The sequence below is a fragment of the Pristiophorus japonicus genome, chromosome 16 (genome assembly GCF_044704955.1).
Source record: "Pristiophorus japonicus isolate sPriJap1 chromosome 16, sPriJap1.hap1, whole genome shotgun sequence".
NCBI lineage: Eukaryota > Metazoa > Chordata > Chondrichthyes > Pristiophoridae > Pristiophorus > Pristiophorus japonicus.
This window is the reverse complement of record NC_091992.1, coordinates 112,880,360-112,899,686: the sequence shown is the minus strand read 5'-3', so window position 1 is coordinate 112,899,686 and position 19,327 is coordinate 112,880,360.

Genomic DNA, 19,327 nt, shown 5'->3' with positions numbered 1-19,327 from the left:
CTGAGAGAAGAAATTTCTCCTCATCTCAGTTTTAAATGGGCGGCCCCTTATTCTAAGATCATGCCCTCTAGTCCTAGTCTCCCCTATCAGTGGAAACATCCTCTCTGTATCCACCTTGTCAAGCTCCCTCATAATCTTATACATTTTGATAAGATCACCTCTCATTCTTCTGAATTCCAATGAGTAGAGGCCCAACCTACTCAACCTATCCTCATAAGTCAACCCCCTCATCTCCGGAATCAACCTAGTGAACCTTCTCTGAACTGCCTCCAAAGCAAGTATATCCTTTCGTAAATATGGAAACCAAACTGCACACAGTATTCCAGGTGTGGCCTCACCAATACTCTGTACAACTGTAGCAAGACTGTCCTGCTTTTATACTCCATCCCCTTTGCAATAAAGGCCAATCTAGAACTAGGGGGCATAGTTTCAAAATAAGGGGTCGTCCATTTAAAATCGAGATGAGGAGGAATTTCTTCCCTCAGAGGGTCATGAATCTGTGGAATTCTCTACCCCAGAGAGCTGTGGAGGCACAGTCATTGAATATATTTAAGGTGGAGATAGACAGATTTTTGAACGAAAGGAGAGTCAATAGAGAGGGTTTTGGGGAGCGGGTGGGAAGTGTTGAGTCCAAGATCAGATCAGCCATGATCTTATTGAATGGCGGAGCAAGCTTGAGGGGCCAAATGGCCTACTCCTATTCCTATTTCTTATGTTCTTATGTTCAACCATCCTCTGAGTGCAGTAACATTTTCGTTCATTCTTCCTGAATCTACCTCAGCTTATATTCACATCTCTTTGTTCTGCAGTCTCATGCTAAATCAAATAATCCTGACTAAAGCTCTATATCTCTGAGTCAATCATTGCCCCATCTCAGCAATCCCTCCAATGAGAAGAGTCCCAGATCTTTGAGCCTACCCTCTTTTATTCTCCAGACCACTCATTGTTCTAGTAGTCCTTCCCCACGTCTTTTTCAGCTCACTTACATCCTTGCTGTCATTCCCGAACTGTGCACAATATTCCAGGTATGGCCTGGCCAATGTTCTACATAGTAGCCGAATAACCTCCTTTGATCTACACTCTATTCCTCTTCTTTATACAGCCCAACATCCAATTTGCTTTTGACAGCAGCTAGACATTGGCTTGATGTCTTGAGGGATCCACCTACCATGATTCCCAGATCTCTTTCCTGATTCATCTTTGTCAGTGTTTTCCATTAATCCTATAATCCTTCTGCTGATTCTGTATCCCCAAATGTGTGACTTTACACTTATCTACATTAAACTGCCAGCTGCCAATTGTAGATGCAAATTGAATATTTAAATGAGTTGCAAATGTGCACAGAATAGAATCGGCGCACAGAATAGAATCGGCACACTGAAGTGCGAAAGCGCGCAAAGAGAAATAACTACTCTGAGAAATGAACATTTATTTGTTCAGCGCAAAGTGAACTTTTTTACGCAAGTGTACAAAAGGAGAAACAACTTTTAGCATACACTTAAAAAGTGATAAGGTGGGAACTGCTATGAGGCCTGGTGTTGAGAGTATGTGATGTAAGTATTTGCTGTGGATTAATACCCATGACAGCGGCATTTGACTAAAAAATTGTGCTGTGCAGATTAATTATCCACAGCCCTGGGGTCAAATTGTCAAGAACACCCTTTTTGCCAAAGCACACCTGAAAATGAAATTTGACAATGCAAGCTCACTAAAATCGATCATACAACGAGGCTGTACAGTTTCAACCTGGTTCTTGGTATGTGTGACACCGCAGCACACAATTGCCCATAACTCAGCACTAATTGACAGTCCCGTTTAGAGTCGTATGGATGGCTGACTGGAAGATGAAACAGAAGTCTCATACTGAGGCAGCAACAGGTGCCTTTCTGACGTTGGAGCTCGGGCATATTATCAGATCAACGGAGATACATCTTTACCCAACGTCTGCTAAACAATGCTTACATTGAGCTGCGGGTGCTTCTTCCTGATATCGGTACAAAGAAAATTTTTTACATTCCTCATACTGATGTCCTTCACAGAAATGTAAGGAATATTTCAAAATAAAGTTGTTCAAATCAGAGTTTCATAGACAGCAGTTTCTCTTTTTACTCATGCCTGAAATAAAAAATGAGGCATAACCACATCTGTCGTACAGGTACAAAAACAGATTCAAACTTGATTTCATTCTTTTTCTTCAGATATATATTCCCAATGATTCCTCACATTGGTCACACATGTCTATTTGAATTGCATAGGCCTCATTCAATAGGAGGATGGGGAATTCTAGGCTACTAACAGCTAGCAACAAGACAATTTCTCTGATTGGGTTGAATACGCGCACAGGGGAATTGCCATTAGTTTGTAATAATGAACGTTGAAGACAGGCCTATATTTATATTTCCGGACATGTTACTATGTTTAGTTTGCTATGTGATGTGGTGAGAAAGGCTCAAACATGTAAGGACTATTTATTACATTATTTACATGTATGCCATATTTTTGAAGCTTTCAGATGCAAAGCCAATGAAACATACTAGTGCCAGGAAGTCATTTAATAGGCCTGAAACATTTTGAAGCTCAGAAATACGTCAAATGCAGCCAAGTGGCAAGATTTCCTCAAATTTCTGGCACATCAGTATGGCCATTGTTTTGATATTTTACTGTTTGTGGAAACTCACTGACACTGAGGTTCGGGATGAAACTAAATATCTTCAATCTTTGCAAGGAGGTTAAAGATTGTTCATGCTATATCGTATGTTTGCTGGAACTCAGTTCTGTAACATGGAGGTTTATCCCCCCTCTCCCTGATTTCCTGCTGCTGGCCATGTATGGCTCTATAGATACTGGCGGCCCTGCACTCACTTGCCCAAGTGGTGTGCATCTAGACAGTGATTGGGGGCTGGATATTTAACCATGGGGGTCAACACCTGAGCTTAGTCCCATCTTCTACCGACACCCACGCACGGACACTTTCCAGCAGGAGTCACTGGACAGTGATCAAAGTTGGGAATTTTGACTACGTTTTCTTCCTTTCTCAGCCTGGCAGCACCAAGGCCAGTTATAGAGCTGGCACAGCCACCCTGGCAGAGATCAGTGACTTCAGCACGTACCAGCAACTGTCGCATGGTAGCTTTTGGATCAGCCAGATCCATTGTAAATGATTTGATCACATGATGATATTATCATAGGAAAAAGGACTAACACCATTGTTCAAATAACGGAAAGCAATTTGCCACCTGTGCACTAACCAGTAGTGTCCACTGTTCAACCTCCCTCGCAGACAGCGGGTAGTAAGTGCTCAACCCAATCCGCACTGGCACAAACAATGTGGAAGGTGAGGGACAACCCAAAGTGTGACTGTGGCCATGAGTCTCAGACCATGGAACACATCACATCAGCCTGCCCACTGAGATCTGTTGCGGGAGGCACTTAATTTCTCCACTCGGCCTCTCTGGAGGCCATCGAATGAATAGCCAAGCTAGATAGCCCATAATAAGCTTTTCCCAACATACGAAACAACAGCCATTTGTACAGTAACATTGTCGACTGTTTCACAGTAAAACCGTGTTGTAAAGCACAAGCAGCATCTAGTTAGCTGAGGCAGGTATCTTCTGAATGGCTGGTGGTCTTTTCTGTTCCGCTAAGCTGGTATAATTTGATTAATGTTGTCGGAGTTCCTTCCTGTAACTGGGTTCGTTCTGCTGGTCTTAAGAGTTGAAAAGAAATTGAAGATATTTTTGCTTACTTTAATCTTTTATCTGGTGTATTACCTACCACCCTGAACCAAAAGGTATTTAGATTTCTTGAAGCCAATCTGCACCTAATCACCACAGACAGGAGATAAGGGAGCCGAAATTCCGGGTACAGATAAGGCCTGTTTCCGACATTTTGCGGCGGCCATGCGGCAGAATCGAGTGGCCACCGTGTTGCAGTCCAATGGGCGTCCCGACCCAAATTCAGCTCAGGGATTTTTCGGCCTGCTCCCAATTCCGCCACACTGCTGATGACCGCCGCAAGCACGTCATCAAAACGCACACTGCCGCTCTCCCTCACCTGCAGAATACTGCGCTCCCAAAATCTAATGGAAAAAATCATTCCCCCGCCTCGCGGTGCCCCCGACAGCTTTCTCTGTCGGTGCATCTTATCCTCACTGTGCAGCTCGGCAGCACGGTGGCCCTTCAAGGGGAGGGCCCACTGCCACGGCCACCGTGTCTTTATTTTTGCCAGCCGACTTCCCGATTGGCCGGCAAAATAGTGCCCACGGGTTCGGCCGGGCTGCCAATGGGCAGCCTGGCATCTCCTCTTGGGTGCCAGGCTACTGGCCCGACTGAAACCCTCCCTGGTGGCCCAGATAAAAAATGCCCGATTCTCTCCCCTTTAACGGAAGGGAGTGAGCGTGGTGACGCACAAGCGCTGTGACATCACCACCGCTCAGCAGCGGAGTCCCGATCCTGCCCCAACTTCCGCCCCTCAGCCTCACTTACCGCCGCATTTCCGCCCCCACTCCGACTGACTTCCGGTCCAACGTAAAAAAAATACTAAGTTCCGAAAATCAACGGAAAAGCCGCCTCGACAATCCCGGTGGAAAAAACTTCAAGAAAATGGTAGGTCCGCCAGCTTCCTGGCGGTCCTGAATTTTGGCCCCTACAAGTTAACTTCGAACCATACGATAATGCCCACAGGAGCAAAAGGCCATGGTGCTGCACCACCAGCTCTGCATTGCATAGAACATTGAGCAACTGTCACAGCTCAATGCAAGAAACACACTGTTTCAGTTTTAACCACACTTTTCTTTAACATTAATAAAATATACATCTAAAACTATAAGCAAGAATATCCTAAACAAGGGGGGATGAAATAAACAGATATTAATAAAGCTCGGAGTATTAACTCAACCTTACAACAGCATTAGTCTATGCGGAATGACGTTCGTTGGTCAGTGGCAGATCCTCATATTTAAAACAAGAATACCGAGCAACAGAAAAAAAATGCAATTCTTCACAATGTTCTGGCTTCACTGGGGCACTTGAAATGTTGACCTTGCCGTTTTTACAGAGAGAGCCCCACATTTTCATCATGGTTTGCATTCTGAACATGCAGGTAGTTGACAAACTCAAAATATCAGCACCCATGTGTGTTTCATGGGACTCTGTTATGACTCCCTCATTCTGTCATAAGTGGCTTTATCTTGATGCTTTGAAGACAGCTTGCAGGGCTGACTGGCTAAGGCATGAAGCTTTGTCTGATGACACTGCCAAAGTGCAGTTCAACTGTTGAAGCATGATACAATAAAGCATCTCTGCTCCATTTGAAGTCACATTTTTTTTAAAAACCTTTTGGAATGCTAAAACGGATTTCAGATGTCTGTAGGGGCACAACAATATAGCACCCAAAAAATCTGCTAGCTCTTTGTAGTTATTTTTGTGTTTGGTAGATGAGCCTGGTGAGCTACTGGCTGGAGTATCACACGTCTGTAAAAGAAAGGTTTGCCTTTATATAGCGCCTTTCACGACCACCTGACGTCCCAAAGCGTTTCACAGCTAATGAAGTACTTTTGTGTAGTCACTGTGGTAATGTAGGAAACTCAGCAGCCAATTTGCGCACAGCAAGCTCCCACAGACAGTAATGTGATAATGACCAGGTAATTTGTTTTTTTTTATATTGATGTTGATGGAGGGATAAATATTGGCCAGGACACTGGGGATAACTCCCTTGCTCTTCTTCGAAATAGTGACATGGGATTTTTTTATGTTCACATGAGAGGGCAGACGGGGCCTCGGTTCAACGTCTCCTCCGAAAGATGGCATCTCCTACAGTGCAGCGCTCCCTCAGTACTGCACTGGAGTGTCAGCCTAGATTGTTGTGCTCAAGTCTCTACTGCTGCTCCTTATCCAGCACCAGTAATATACGTGCAAATAATTTTTTCATCAACATAAGCTTGTCCATGTCCTTCTTTCAGACATCCTTTGCCAAACTTTGCTGTGGTAGAGCTACTGCACATCTAGTGGTAACATAAAGGGTTCATGGCATTCCATATATCTGTAAGGTGTGCCCAAAGTTCCAAATGTCTGAGTGAACTGCAGACAACGCGAGATCGCACCCAGTTCTCCTTCATACCAGATCCAGGTCCCTGCCTCCCACAGTGATGTTATTAAGCCCCCAATGCAGAGAAACATCTGTACTTGCTCACCACAGCTCGGTGATGTATCCCCCTGAAGCGGAAGCAGATGGCACTCTCTCACCCAGCCACTGTGGGTCAAAGTGCTGTGGGAGATAGCTCAGTCTGAAAACATATGTGCTCGCTCAGACTGAATCAAGAGAAATTCTTCTACATCTGATCCCCACCCCCTGACCTACTTGACAGCAGCAAATGACCGCACCACATACACGGCCCACATGATTGCTGACACTAAACCTGAAAAGAGGCCCGATGCCCATTCAAATCAAGAAAGGACTCAGTATCCCGGCCTGAGGCTTACAATAAAAATCGTCTATCACTACTCCCCATATTCCAGCAAAGACACTGCACAAGTTCCCAGGGTCTGTGACCTATTATCGCGGTCCAATTATCACCCACTCACTATATAATGCAAATTGAGAAGGTATAAACATGCGTACTGTTGCATGGAACCATAGATATAAAACAGTTACGAGACAAAAAATAAAAAAGTTAATTGAATCATTAAGAGCTTGTTTTGTATCCCTATGGCAGTTCTTCACCTTACTCCTTCCCCACTGCTCTGAAAGACATATGCAATGAAGAAAAGGAAGTTCTACATGCTGTTAAACACATAGTAAGCCAAGAAGCTCAAGAGTGTAAATATTACAAAAATGAGGCATAACATTGATCTATTTTGTAAGCAACACAAACTATATATAATCTCTCCTGGGGATCATTTTGTTTATGTAGGTCACCCTCTGAGTCTTCGGCTGCAACTACCAGAAGAGACTAAGGAGAGCTGTCACATGGATGAAATATGAGAGACAGCCTCCGAAACAACAATAATATAATAAATAACAATCATATAGCACCTTAGCACTTTTAATGACGTGACAAGATGCTTCATGTAATGGAACAAGTGGATAACACACATCGAAAAGGAGCTGGGACAAAAAAGGAGAGCAAAGTTACCAAAGCCATGGTTGAAGAGCTGGGTCTTGTGGCAGTTCGGAGGAGAGGTAGGAAGGTGGAGATATTTAGGGATAGTCCCGAGTTCAAGGTCATGATGACTGAAGACGCTGCCACTGATGGTGGAGTGGAAAGATGGGGAATGTACAGAAGTACAAATTTGGAAGAGTGGAGCACATACGCTGAGACACAGTGCTGGAACCGTTTGTAGAGATAGGGTGGAGGTGAGTCCATGAAGAGAAGTGTAAACCAAGGACAAATAAATTTGAATTCAACGGACGGGAGCGAATGGAGGTTGGCAAGGACTGGGATGATGAATGAGTGGAATTCAGTATGGGATAGAGGGTGGGCAGCAGAGGTCTGGATGCGTTGGAGTGTGTGTAGGGTGGAACCCAGGAGGATAACTAGCAGAGCACTGCAAACGTTGAGTCTGGAGGTGACAAGGTATGAATGAAGGTTTCGGCAGCAGTGGGTCTGAAATAAGGATGGAAGTAAATGATGCTTTAGCGATGGACTGGATGTGAGGTTTGAAGTTCAGTCCAGGGTCGACTGGGACACAGGATTGTGCCTGACTGAGTGGCTGAGTTCTCTGGGTGGAAATATAATGCAGACAGATGCCCTTGCCTAAGAAGCCCACATGGGCCCAAGTTTCGGCTGGAGTTGCTCCTATTTTTCTGGAGCAACTAGTTTAGTTTGGAGTATCCTAGAAATCGCAATTCTCGGCATTTAGTTTGCTTCAGTTCTAGTGAGTTAGTTTAGTTTTGTTTTAGTTCAGTTTTTTTTCAAAAGGGGGCGTTACCAGCCACATATGTCTGTCTTGCAAGTTTAGGCCGCGAAAAGTTACTCCAAGCTAACTTAGAACGGAGTAACTGTCGACTTTTGTATGTTCAGAAAAACCTTACGTACACTTTAGAATTAGGCACAGGCAGGTAGCCAGAGATGGGGGGGGGGGGGGGGGGGCGGGGGGAAGGGAAGTTAGCGGATTTTCCAAAGCATTAAACACTTCACTTTTATCAATAAAGAGCCATCATCAATAATAAGTGATAAATAAATCAATAAATCAATCAAAAAAAATTAAAAAATAAAAACATGAAAAAATAAAAAATCAATCAATAAATAAAAAAATTAAACTTTCTACTCACCTACTGCAGCACCTATCCGTTCGGGAACACCGGGAAGGAGTTCGGGTGGGGCCTGCCACCGGGAAGGAGTTCGGGCGAGCCCCGCCACCAAAGAGCTGCTGGTCGGGCGGGCCCCGCCACCGAGGAGGTAAGGGCAGTGGCGACGAGGCGAGGGATGGTGAGGCAGGCAGGCCCCTCGGCCCGGGATAGGGGCGGTGAATATCGCGACACCCTTCGGCCAGGGATAGGGTCGCCCGGAGACAGGAGGCGCTGGGAGGGCCAGGAGCTACTGTGCATGTGCACAGCTGCCGGCACTCTTTTTGGCCCAGGGCTGTAGCTCCGCCCCCAGCTGCTTGTGCTGCGCTGCGTTGACTATGAAACAGGCCTGCTGGACTCGGAGAATCGCGAGGTAAGTTGTAGGCGCTTTTTTAATTCTAAAAAATAGGTGGGCCTCTCGGAGTGTGCTGTTCTGGGAGGACATCCGAAACCTGGGCCCATATTCAGGGAGAGCAGTTCACCAAAAGAAAAGTAAATGGTTTAACACCAACGTAACTACACCAAAATTGAGCTTAATTTCGCAGCTACAGTTGTGAAATGACTCATTCGTTCTTTGATATAATGTTCAAGGCAATCTACCGAGGTTTTGAATTGCTCCGTGTGGTGATCTACCCAGAGTGAACTCGAAACAATGCAGCTTGAGTAAACATGAGCGTGATCTCAATGACAATAACCTGCATGGATTCAAAAAGGAAAGATCATGCCTGACATTGATAACAACAACTTGCATTTATATGGTGCCTTTAACACAGGAATACCCATAGGCAGTGCACAGCTTCCTTGACTTTTTGAGGCAGTAACACTTTAAGTGGTCTGTGGAAAATTCCATGGTGTGCTATACTGAGACTTCCAAAATGCCTGTGACAAATTTCAGCTTAAATGATGAGAATTCGAAGTATAACCCGAGAATGGATAAGAAATTGGTTGAAGGATAGACTGCATTTGTTAAGGGGCAGGTGTCAATGTGGGGGAGGGAAGGATATACTGGGAATGATTTTCAACTGGAGCACACATGGAGCAGGCGATGGGTGGGGCATGTGCTGTGCCCGCCCGATGGCTCAAACGAGAGGTCCGAACCATTTTCATAGTCAGGCCTCATCAAAATATTTTGGTCAAGCAGCCAGCGCTCAGTGAGTGTACACAGGCAGCTGGCCACTGGAGGTGGTGCAGACAGAGAATCTAAAAGCTCTTCCATGAAGCTGAGCCAGATGTATGGCCCCAAAGGCAGAGGGGGGGGGGGGGAAGGGGGAGCAATCTGAGGAGTGACCGGCAGTAGACTTCAGGATTATTGTGGGTCTGCTCCACCAGGCCCCACAAAAATCACCCTCAGAAAAAGTCTTTTGGTTGTGTTCTCTGAGTGGCCTCCAGTCCCGCTGTCCCTTTAAGGACTCAAGGACACTCAACACTCAGTACAAATAGGCAGAACATGCACGGTGCCATCGGTACATGGAAATGGTTTTGGGCTCCTTCAACGAGCGTGGGACCATGTTTTAAATATTCTATCAAGGTTCCCGCCTCTTTCTGCCGAGACCTCCAGCCGCCCATTTCGAGGTCCACCTGAAAATCGTCTCGGGATGACGAATGGGCGGATGATTTATTTTTTCAGTTTTTATCTGGCGGCTGCCCTATTTTCCAACGTAAATGGGCCGCGCAGCAGTTGAAAAATCGCCTCTGCTGTTTTTCATTTACATTAGTGACTTTGGTATAGAAGGTCAGTGCAAATGGGCTCAAATATGCAAACATACCAAACTAGGCAGGCAATTGAATCTGACAGTGTAGACAGGGTCCAGCAGAATAAGTAACGTCACTTTTACTGCTGTATTGTTGCAGTTCCGATGTCAGGAGACCAGAGCCTGTGAGCCAGCTCCCGACGTTAACCTTGCTAAATCCAGCTCCCTTTCCCCGGCAGCGGATTCAGAGACCAACACAATCCACAAGCCCACCGCTGGGATAAGTATGCCAGATCTTGCAGTATAAACAGCTGGGTATGGCTGAGGAATGTCAGTGTGGCAGAACACAAACTAAAACAGCACCTTTAGAAAAAATATGTAAGTGGGCAGGGTGAAATTTAATGCCGACAAGTATTAAACATAGAAAGAAAAAGATATCAAAAATCAAAAAAAAAGGTAAGTACACCATGAATAGTGTCAAAGTAGCTGAGACTGAAGTTAATTGTGATCTAGAGGAAGTCTCAGTTAAGACTCAACACTTAAAACGCTCAATCACTGTGGAGCAGCAATCAGCAAGGCAAATAGATACAAAATCAAAATACTGCGGATGCTGGAATCTGAAATAAAAACAGAAAATGCTGGAAATCTCAGCGGGTCAGGCAGCATCTGTGAAGAGACAAACAGAGTTAATGTTTCAGGTCGATGACCCATGGTCAGAACTCGTCAGAACTCAGAAGGGTCATCGACCTGAAACGTTAACTCTGCTTCCTCTCTCTACACAGATGCTGCCTGACCCGCTGTGTTTTCCAGCATTTTTTGTTTTTATTAAGGCAAATAGATAGCTCGATTAAAAGTAGAGTATACATCAGAGGAAGTTCTGCTGAAATCGCACAGTGCCCTGGTCAGATTGTACTTTGAATACTGGGTCCAGTTCTGGTCACTAAAACACAAGGGATCCCTGCAAGGAGTGCTGAGAAGACCCTCAATCAGAGGATTGAGTTATGAGGAAAGACCAGGGAAACTTGGACCTTTCATCCTTAAGAGGAGTCAACTGAGGGGTAACGTGAGAGTTGTTTCATTTTGATGGCGGAGGGCTATACTCAATTTTACTCCAGATAATTGAAACATGTAATTTAAAAAAAAAATGTTTTGTATAAACCCTGAATTTGGACAATTGAAATTTCAGTTACTAAGAAAAAAATGCCAGATAACAAAAATTCAGAAAGCATTGTGAACAATCTGTGGGAATCCAGTGGGCAGACAGTGCAGAGTTACAAGTTTACGGAGCTAAAAGCCATTATAAATATGGGCATAGAAATTTATAATGGGAAAGACTTGCCCCAAAAATGATGGTGGAATGAAGTCAAGTTCTGCAGACAGGAAGTGTGTGCAGAGATAAGATTGTTATCTCGGTGAGCAGAAAAGATTATTTCATATATAATTTGTGTCTGCTTGGCTTAGTGCAGCATCTTGTCTGGATCACATTGGAATTTTGGCCAGGATACCAGGAGAAACCTCAGCTCTTTGTTGAATTATGGCATGAGCCCTTTAAGATTGACCAAAAATGGCAGATAGGACCTGGCTTTTCACTTCATCCAAGTGGCACCTCCAGCAATGTAGCACTCCATCAGTACTGCAACAGAGTCGCGATTTCGATTAACCGCTCAGGGCCTGGTGGATGTTAAAGATTCCATAGCACAGCACAAAAAAGAGCAGAGATTTATCCTACAACAACACAAAAGTAAAATACTGCGGATGCTGGAATCTGAAATAAAAACAGAAAATGCTGGAAATCTCAGCGGGTCAGGCAGCTTCCGTGGAGAGAGAAACAGAGTTAACGTTTCGGGTCGACGGCCCTTCGTCAGAACTGGCAAATCTTCAAAATGAACAGATTCTTAAGGAGCACTGAAAGGGGGAGGGGAGGAAAGAACAAAAGGGAAGGTCAGTGATGGGGTGGAAGACAGGAGAGATTAGAGAGACAAAAGGGATGATGGGTCGATTTGAGACGGTAATGGCAGAAGTTAAAAAAAGATTAGTCTAGCTAGGGTGTGAATGGCGGGATAATTACCAGCTTCCATGGGAAACGGAGAGAAAAAAATGACATAAGATCGGGGGTGGGGGGGGGGGGTTAAAAAAAGAAAAGAAAGGGAGCAAAAGATGGGCAGAGGTTATGGTCTGAAATTGTTGAACTCGATGTTGAGTCCGGAAGGCTGTAAAGTGCCTAAACGAAAGATGAGGTGCTGTTCCTTGAGCTTGCGTTGAGCTTCATTGCAACAGTGTAGGAGACCGAGGACAGAGCTGTCGGTGTGGGAGTGAAGCGGGGAATTAAAGTGACAGGCGACCGGAAGCTCGGGGTCATGCTTACGGACTGAACTGAGATGTCTACTGATGTTCCGACTAAAATCCTTCCCTCAAGCAACACCACCAAAGAAAATGATTAACTGATCGTTCATCTTATTGTTGCTTGTGGAATCTTCCTGTGCACGAAATGGCTAGTGTTATCTTTACAGTTTTTGCCGCTGTAGTTCACCTTGTCGGATTTGTGCTTCTGGATTAAACAAGATAATTAGGGATAAGGGGAGCCATTCAATCCATTCATCGATCCGGAAGCACCCTACAATCCTCCCATTTCAGCATCCAATTGTTTCCTGAATTAGTCCAGCGTTTTCCCTCCACCACTCCAACTGGGAGTCTATTCTATACGTTGATCACTCTTTATGTGAGGGATTTCCTGACACCAGTCCTAAATTCCAGTAATCCAACTCCCACAACTTGCTTTACAGTAATATTCTGGATTTTCTGTTTCCATGCATAGTGGTCTCCTCCTCCCTCTTTCCCAGCTGCTCCTGCACTTTCCTGTCTTCCTTGCTGCTCCTCCCAGTCCTGTCCTCCAGTTCCAAATACACGCTGACCACCCATGACTGGAGTATTCTGTTTCCAAAGCAGGCGAAAGCAGTGAAGCACCAGCAGAAGGCTGATTTCAGAAGTCAGAATTCGCGTGAGGAATGTAGAATATAGCAAAATAAAAAAGGCCCAGAAGTTAACTAGCTGCCTCAGAAGACAACCCAGAAACAAACCTGTATAGAAGGGATGAGCCCTTTAAATAGCGTTCCTGCAGGGTCCTTGCTGACTGTTAGCGGCATGAGTTGTTAGCAGCAAGGAAGACAGGAGAGTGCAGGATCAGCTGGGGAAGAGGGAGGAGACCACTGTCATGTATTCAACTGTAACCCATTTATAAGCTGACCTAAGTTGTATACCTTGAGAACACTGACCACAGGGGGCGAACTTGTGGGAGACACTCCTAACCTGGACTTTCCGGTATAAAAGGGGAAGCTCCACCCACCGTCTGCCTCCTGAGGTCTTGGTAATAAAGGTAACTGGTCACAGAGTGATTTTTTCTCAAGTATGGGCCTCGTGTGTATTTATACTGTATAGTAAGGACATATTATTGGTGATGAGAAACTGGGATTTAAACCACGCGAGCATGGCCACTAGCAGCACAGAAGAGAGGTACTGTGTTGGTGATGATTGGGACGACTTTATTGAGAGACTACAGCAAAGTTTTGTCACTAAGGAATGGTTGGGACAGGATTCGGCTGACAAACGCAGAGCTCATCTCCTGACGGTTTGTGATCCAGAATGTACTCCCTGATGAAGGACCTTCGAGCGCCAGAGAAGCCGGCAGACAAGATGTTCGAAGAGCTCAGTAAGTTGATCGGGGAATACCTTAAACCGACGAGCAGCATGCACATGGCAAGACACCGGTTTTACACGCACCAGCGGCGAGAAGGGCAAAGCGTTCCTGACTTCGTGGAAGATCGCAGGCGACTGGCGAGCCTATGTAAGTTCCCAGATGCATGCAGAGCGGAGATGGTGTGAAACCTTTTTATTGAGGGCATCGAGCATGCTGGGGTTTTCAGGAAACTGATTGAGACCAAAGACTTGACCTTGCAGTGGCGGCTAGAGTAGCCCAGACAATTATCTCAGGGGAGGAAGAGACCAGAATGATTTATGGCAAAAATCTTGGCTCAAATGCGGCAAACGACCAGGGAGTCAACATTATTAACGTGGCACACAGTTCTCTAGGCAGACAAGGGAAATCGAACATGCCCCAGCATGCAGTCGGATGCAAAGGGGGAATTCAGCAGAAACAATGGCTAGCTGAACGGCGACTCATGCCATCGCAATGGACAATGCGGCCAGTAATGGGGCCATCAACACCTGTTAATGGTGTGCTTAAGAACAGTTACAGAGACAGTCAGAGACGATCGACTGGCAATGGACCTTTTGTTTCCAACAACGGGGCCTCTAGTTCATGCTGGAGGTGTGGAGGCAAACACCCAGCCAGAGCTTGCAGGTATCAGCAATATACCAGCAGAAACTGCAACGTCAGCGGTCACTTGGGGCGTATGTGCAGGAAGCCTGCAGCCAGGTTGATGTACGAGGAGGATGGGCCCGATGTAAGCCCTACGAGGCCAAATGAATACTGGGGGAAATCGCTTGAAGCTGAAGTTCAGCGAGTTCATGTGAAGCACATGTACAGTTCATATATCAGGGCGCCACCGATAATGATGAAAGTGCTCCTCAGTGGCATCCCAGTATTAATGGAGCTAGATACGGGGGCCAGCCAGTCCCTGATGAGTATCAAACAGTTCGAAAGGTTGTGGGTGTCCAAGGCCAGGAGGCCAAAATTATTGCCGATTGACGCACAGCTACGGACATTTACAAAGGAGATCATTCCAGTGCTAGGCAGCGCCACGGTAGTCGTGACCCACAAAGATTTGAAGAACAGGTTGCCACTCTGGATTGTCCCAGGGGATGGTCCCGCACTACTGGGGAGGAGTTGGCTTCCTGTCATGAACTGGAAATGGGGCGATGTCAATGCAATTTCTTCTGTGGAGCGAGTATCATGCTCACAGGTCCTGGACAAATTTGACTCATTATTTCAACCCGGCATTGGCACTTTCATGGGGACCAAGGTAGTGATTCACATAAACCCGGACGCCAGGTCAGTACACCACAAGGTCAGAGCATTGCCGTACGTGATGCGGGAAAAGATAGAATGCGATATGGACCGCCCGCTGAGGGAAGGCATCATCTCGCCAGTCGAATTCAGTGACTGGGCGAGCCCGATCGTGCCGGTGCTCAAGCGGATGGGTCGGTCAGGATATGTGGCGATTACAAGGCCACCATCAATCGGGTGTCACTCCAAGACCAGTACCCGCTACCGAGAGCGGAGGACCTCTTTGCGACACTATCCAGTGGCAAACCTTTTTCAAAGTTGGATTTGACCTCAGCTTACATGATCCAGGAGCTGGTGAGTGAGTCGAAGAAGCTGACCACCATCACGACACACAAGGGGTTGCTTGAGTATAACAGACGTCCGTTCGGGATTCTATTGGCCGCCGCGATCTTTCAGCGAAATATGGAAAGCCTCCTCAAGTCGGTTCCAAGGATGGTGGTTTTTCAAGACGACATCCTCATCACGGGTTGCGATACTGAAGAACGCCTCCACAACCTGGAGGAGGTGCTACGCAGACTGGACCGGGTAGGGCTGTGACTGAAAAAGGCGAAGTGCGTCTTCTTAGCTCCAGAGGTAGAATTCCTGGGGAGGAGGGTAGCAGCAGACGGGATCAGACCTACTGCGTCCAAAATGGAAGCGATCCAGAGAGCACCCAGACCCCGTAACACGACGGAGCTGCGTTCGTTCCTGGGGCTCCTGAACTATTTTGGCAACTTTCTTCACAAATTGAGCACGCTGTTAGAGCCGCTACACGTGCTCCTATGCAAAGGTCGCGATTGGGTGTGGGGGGACAGCCAGGAAGGGGCTTTTGATAGAGCACGCAATTTGTTATGCTCCAAGAAACTGGTAACGTTATATGACCCGTGTAAGAAACGAGTTTTAACGTGAGATGCGTCGTCCCTATGGTGTCGGGTGTGTGTTGCAGCATGTCAATGCCAAGGGTCAGTTACAGCCGGTAGCTTATGCCTCCAGAAGTCTATCCCGGACAGAAAGGGGCTACGGGATGGTAGAAAAGGAAGCGCTAGCCTGTGTATATGCAGTAAAAAAAATGCACCAGTACCTGTTTGGCAGGAAATTTGAGCTGGAGACAGATCACAAACCCCTAACGTCCCTTTTGGCTGACAACAAGGCCATAAATGCGAATGTATCGGCCCGCATACAGAGGTGGGCACTTACGTTAGCCGCCTATGACTATACAATTCGGCACAGACCGGGCACTGAAAACTGCGCCAATGCACTCAGCAGGCTCCCACTAGCCACCACTGAGGGGGCAACTGAGCATGATGCTGAGATGGTCATGGCTGTTGAAGCCTTCAAAAGCAAAGGCTCACCTTTGACAGCCCATCAGATTAAAGTCTGGGACAAATAAAGACCCGCAACTGTCTTTAGTTAAGAAATGTGTCCTGAATGGGGACTGGGCAGCCACATACAGGGCATGCCCTGAGGAATTTAAACCGTTTTATAGGCACAAGGATGAACTCTCGATTCAGGCTGATTGCCTACTGTGGTGAAACCAAGTAGTCATGCCCCAGATGGGCAGAGAGGTGTTTATCAGAGAACTTCACAATGAGCACCCGGGAATTGTCATGATGAAGGCAATTGCCAGGTCACACGTTTGGTGGCCAGGGATAGATGCAGACCTGGAACTTTGTGTTCGCAGGTGCAACATGTATGCTCAGCTGGGCAACGCACCCAGGGAAGCCCCCCTTAGACTCTGGTCCTGCCCCGCCAAGCCATGGTCACGCATCTATGTGGACTACGCAGGTCCTTTCATGGGAAAAATGTTTTTGGTTGTAGTAGTCGCCTACTCCAAATGGATTGAGTGTGCCATTTTAAATTCAAGCACATCCTCTGCCACGATAGAATGTTCAGTGTTCGCCGCCCAGTGTCTACCGGATGTCTTGGTCAGCGACAATGGCCCGTGCTTCACAAGCACTGAATTCCAGACTTCATGGCAGGCAATGGAATCAACCATGTCAGAATGGCACCGTTCAAGCCGACCTCAAATGGCCAGGCAGAATGAGCAGTGCAGATAATCAAACAGGGGATGCTCAGAATCCAAGGGGGTTCCCTACAAAGCCGCTTATCACACCTCCTGTTGGCCAATAGATCCCGACCATACTCGCTCACAGGGGTTCCACCCGCAGAGCTGCAAATGAAAAGGACACTTAAAATCAGGTTATCCCTTATACACCCTACTATGAAAGAAAGTGTTGAGAGCAGGCGTCAGTCACAATGTGACTACCATGATAGGAATGCGAGGGCGCGATGTATTGATGTCAATGACCCTGTTTTTGTCCTTAATTACGCTGCAGGGCCCAAATGGCTTGCAGGCACTGTGATTGCCAAAGAGGGGAATAGGGTTTTGGTAGTTAAACTTGCCAATGGACAAATCTGCTGCAAACATGTGGATCAAACGAAAAGGAGGTTCAGCTACCCCATAGAAGAAACAGAAGAAGAACACAACGTAGAGTTTACTCCACCACAGGTGACCGAACACCGGAACCAAGTGGAGGAGAGCCCAGTCACTGTGGGCAGTCCGGATAGGCCTGAGGCACCGCAAACAGCAGACACTCAGGCCAGCGCCCAACAACCGGAGCCCCAACTCAGGCGCTCTACAAGGGAGCGTAAATCACCAGAGAGACTTAACCTGTGATCCCAATAAGACTTTGGGGGGGAGGTGATGTCATGTATTCAACTGTCATTGTAACCCATGTATAAACTGACCTAAGTTGTATACCTTGAGAACACTGACCACAAGGGGGCGAACTTGTGGGAGACACTTCTAACCTGGACTTTCTGGTATAAAAGGGGAAGCTCCACCCACCGTCTGCCTCTTGAGGTCTTGGTAATAAAGATAACTGGTCACAGAGTGATCTTTTCTCAAGTATGGGCCTCGTGTGCATTTATACTGTATAGTAGTAAGGACATATTAACCACTGTGCATGGAAACGGAAAATCCAGAATATTATTGTAAAGCAAGTTGTGGGAGTTGGATTACTGGAATTTAGGACTGATGTCAGGGTGTGTTTCTGACATGTGGATTCAGACACTGCTGCAGTGCAATTTCACAAAAGGACCCTAAAACCGGTATTGGGCCCTTATTTAAATATTATAATGAACTTCCTGAATCGTTCCTATTCCTGGATTGCCGACGGAGGAGACTGATCCAATATGGCGGGCAGTGCCCATCCGCTGTGGGATGGGCGCTTGTGCCACTTGCCATATTGGCCTCTTGAGACCTAAATACGATCGAATTTCTAAACCGAAATCTGTGTTTTACCAAAGAATCGCATCGCTCAGGCATTGTCCAAGTAAAAGCGCATTTCGGAAAGATGCAAACTGGCAACTGAAAATGCAGTGGGAAATTAGATTGGTGATAAAAGCTAGAGCAGCTGCAAGTTAATCCACCTTGAATTAGTGGTTAATTTTAACCACATTTATTTGCTGTCAAAATATCATTGTGTGTAGTTAAATCGAATTTAAGTTCAAAGTTAATCAGTGCTAAATAATGGCAGTTTATCTCTTCTATGGTAACGAACCAACACACAACAGCATCAAACTGGGCTTGGACTGTGGAAGCAATCTTAATAATCAGCTATTGTTACTGGCAAAAAAAAGATAATATAAGTACATTACAGACACACTAGAAGCAGGCAGACTGTCAAAATGATATACTCCCTAAACACAGTGCTGAATAAATAGAGGAAACTGAATGGCAGTGTGTGTAATATGGTTTTTATTTCCAAGAGTGAGTTATGGTCAGGCATATAAGCGAGAATGGAAAAAAAAATTACAAAGACTCACAGTTTGGTTTCTAACACTCCTGTTACACGTTTCATTTGAAACAATCTGGACCAGTTCCAGCTGATGGTGCGCTTGCCTTCATAGCTCCTATTTGCATCTTTGCTCTTTTGCTCTCTCTCTCTCTCTCTCTCTCTCTCTCACACACACACACACTCAGTCTTTCTCTCACTCTCTGTAATTCCATACTGCCTCTTCCGTGCACGTGCGTCTTCTGTTGTGCCCTTTGCCTTTATCCTGCTGCGTGCCAAAAAAATGAGCTCTCTATTGTGCACACAATCACCAGGACAAGCGGCAGCCATTAATTCAATTACTGTCACTATTGTGATGTTACAGTGACAGCTGCAGTCAGTCCCAGTGCTAACACTGCTTTATCTAAAGTTCTAATTCTAAGCACATTTTTTAAAAATCTAGAATAATCAAAAATGAGACTTCTATTCTGCATTATATATGCGCAAGTAAGTTTCTGAGCTGTTTATTCAATCAATATGTACGTTATTTTACACTTTTACAGATACAGATA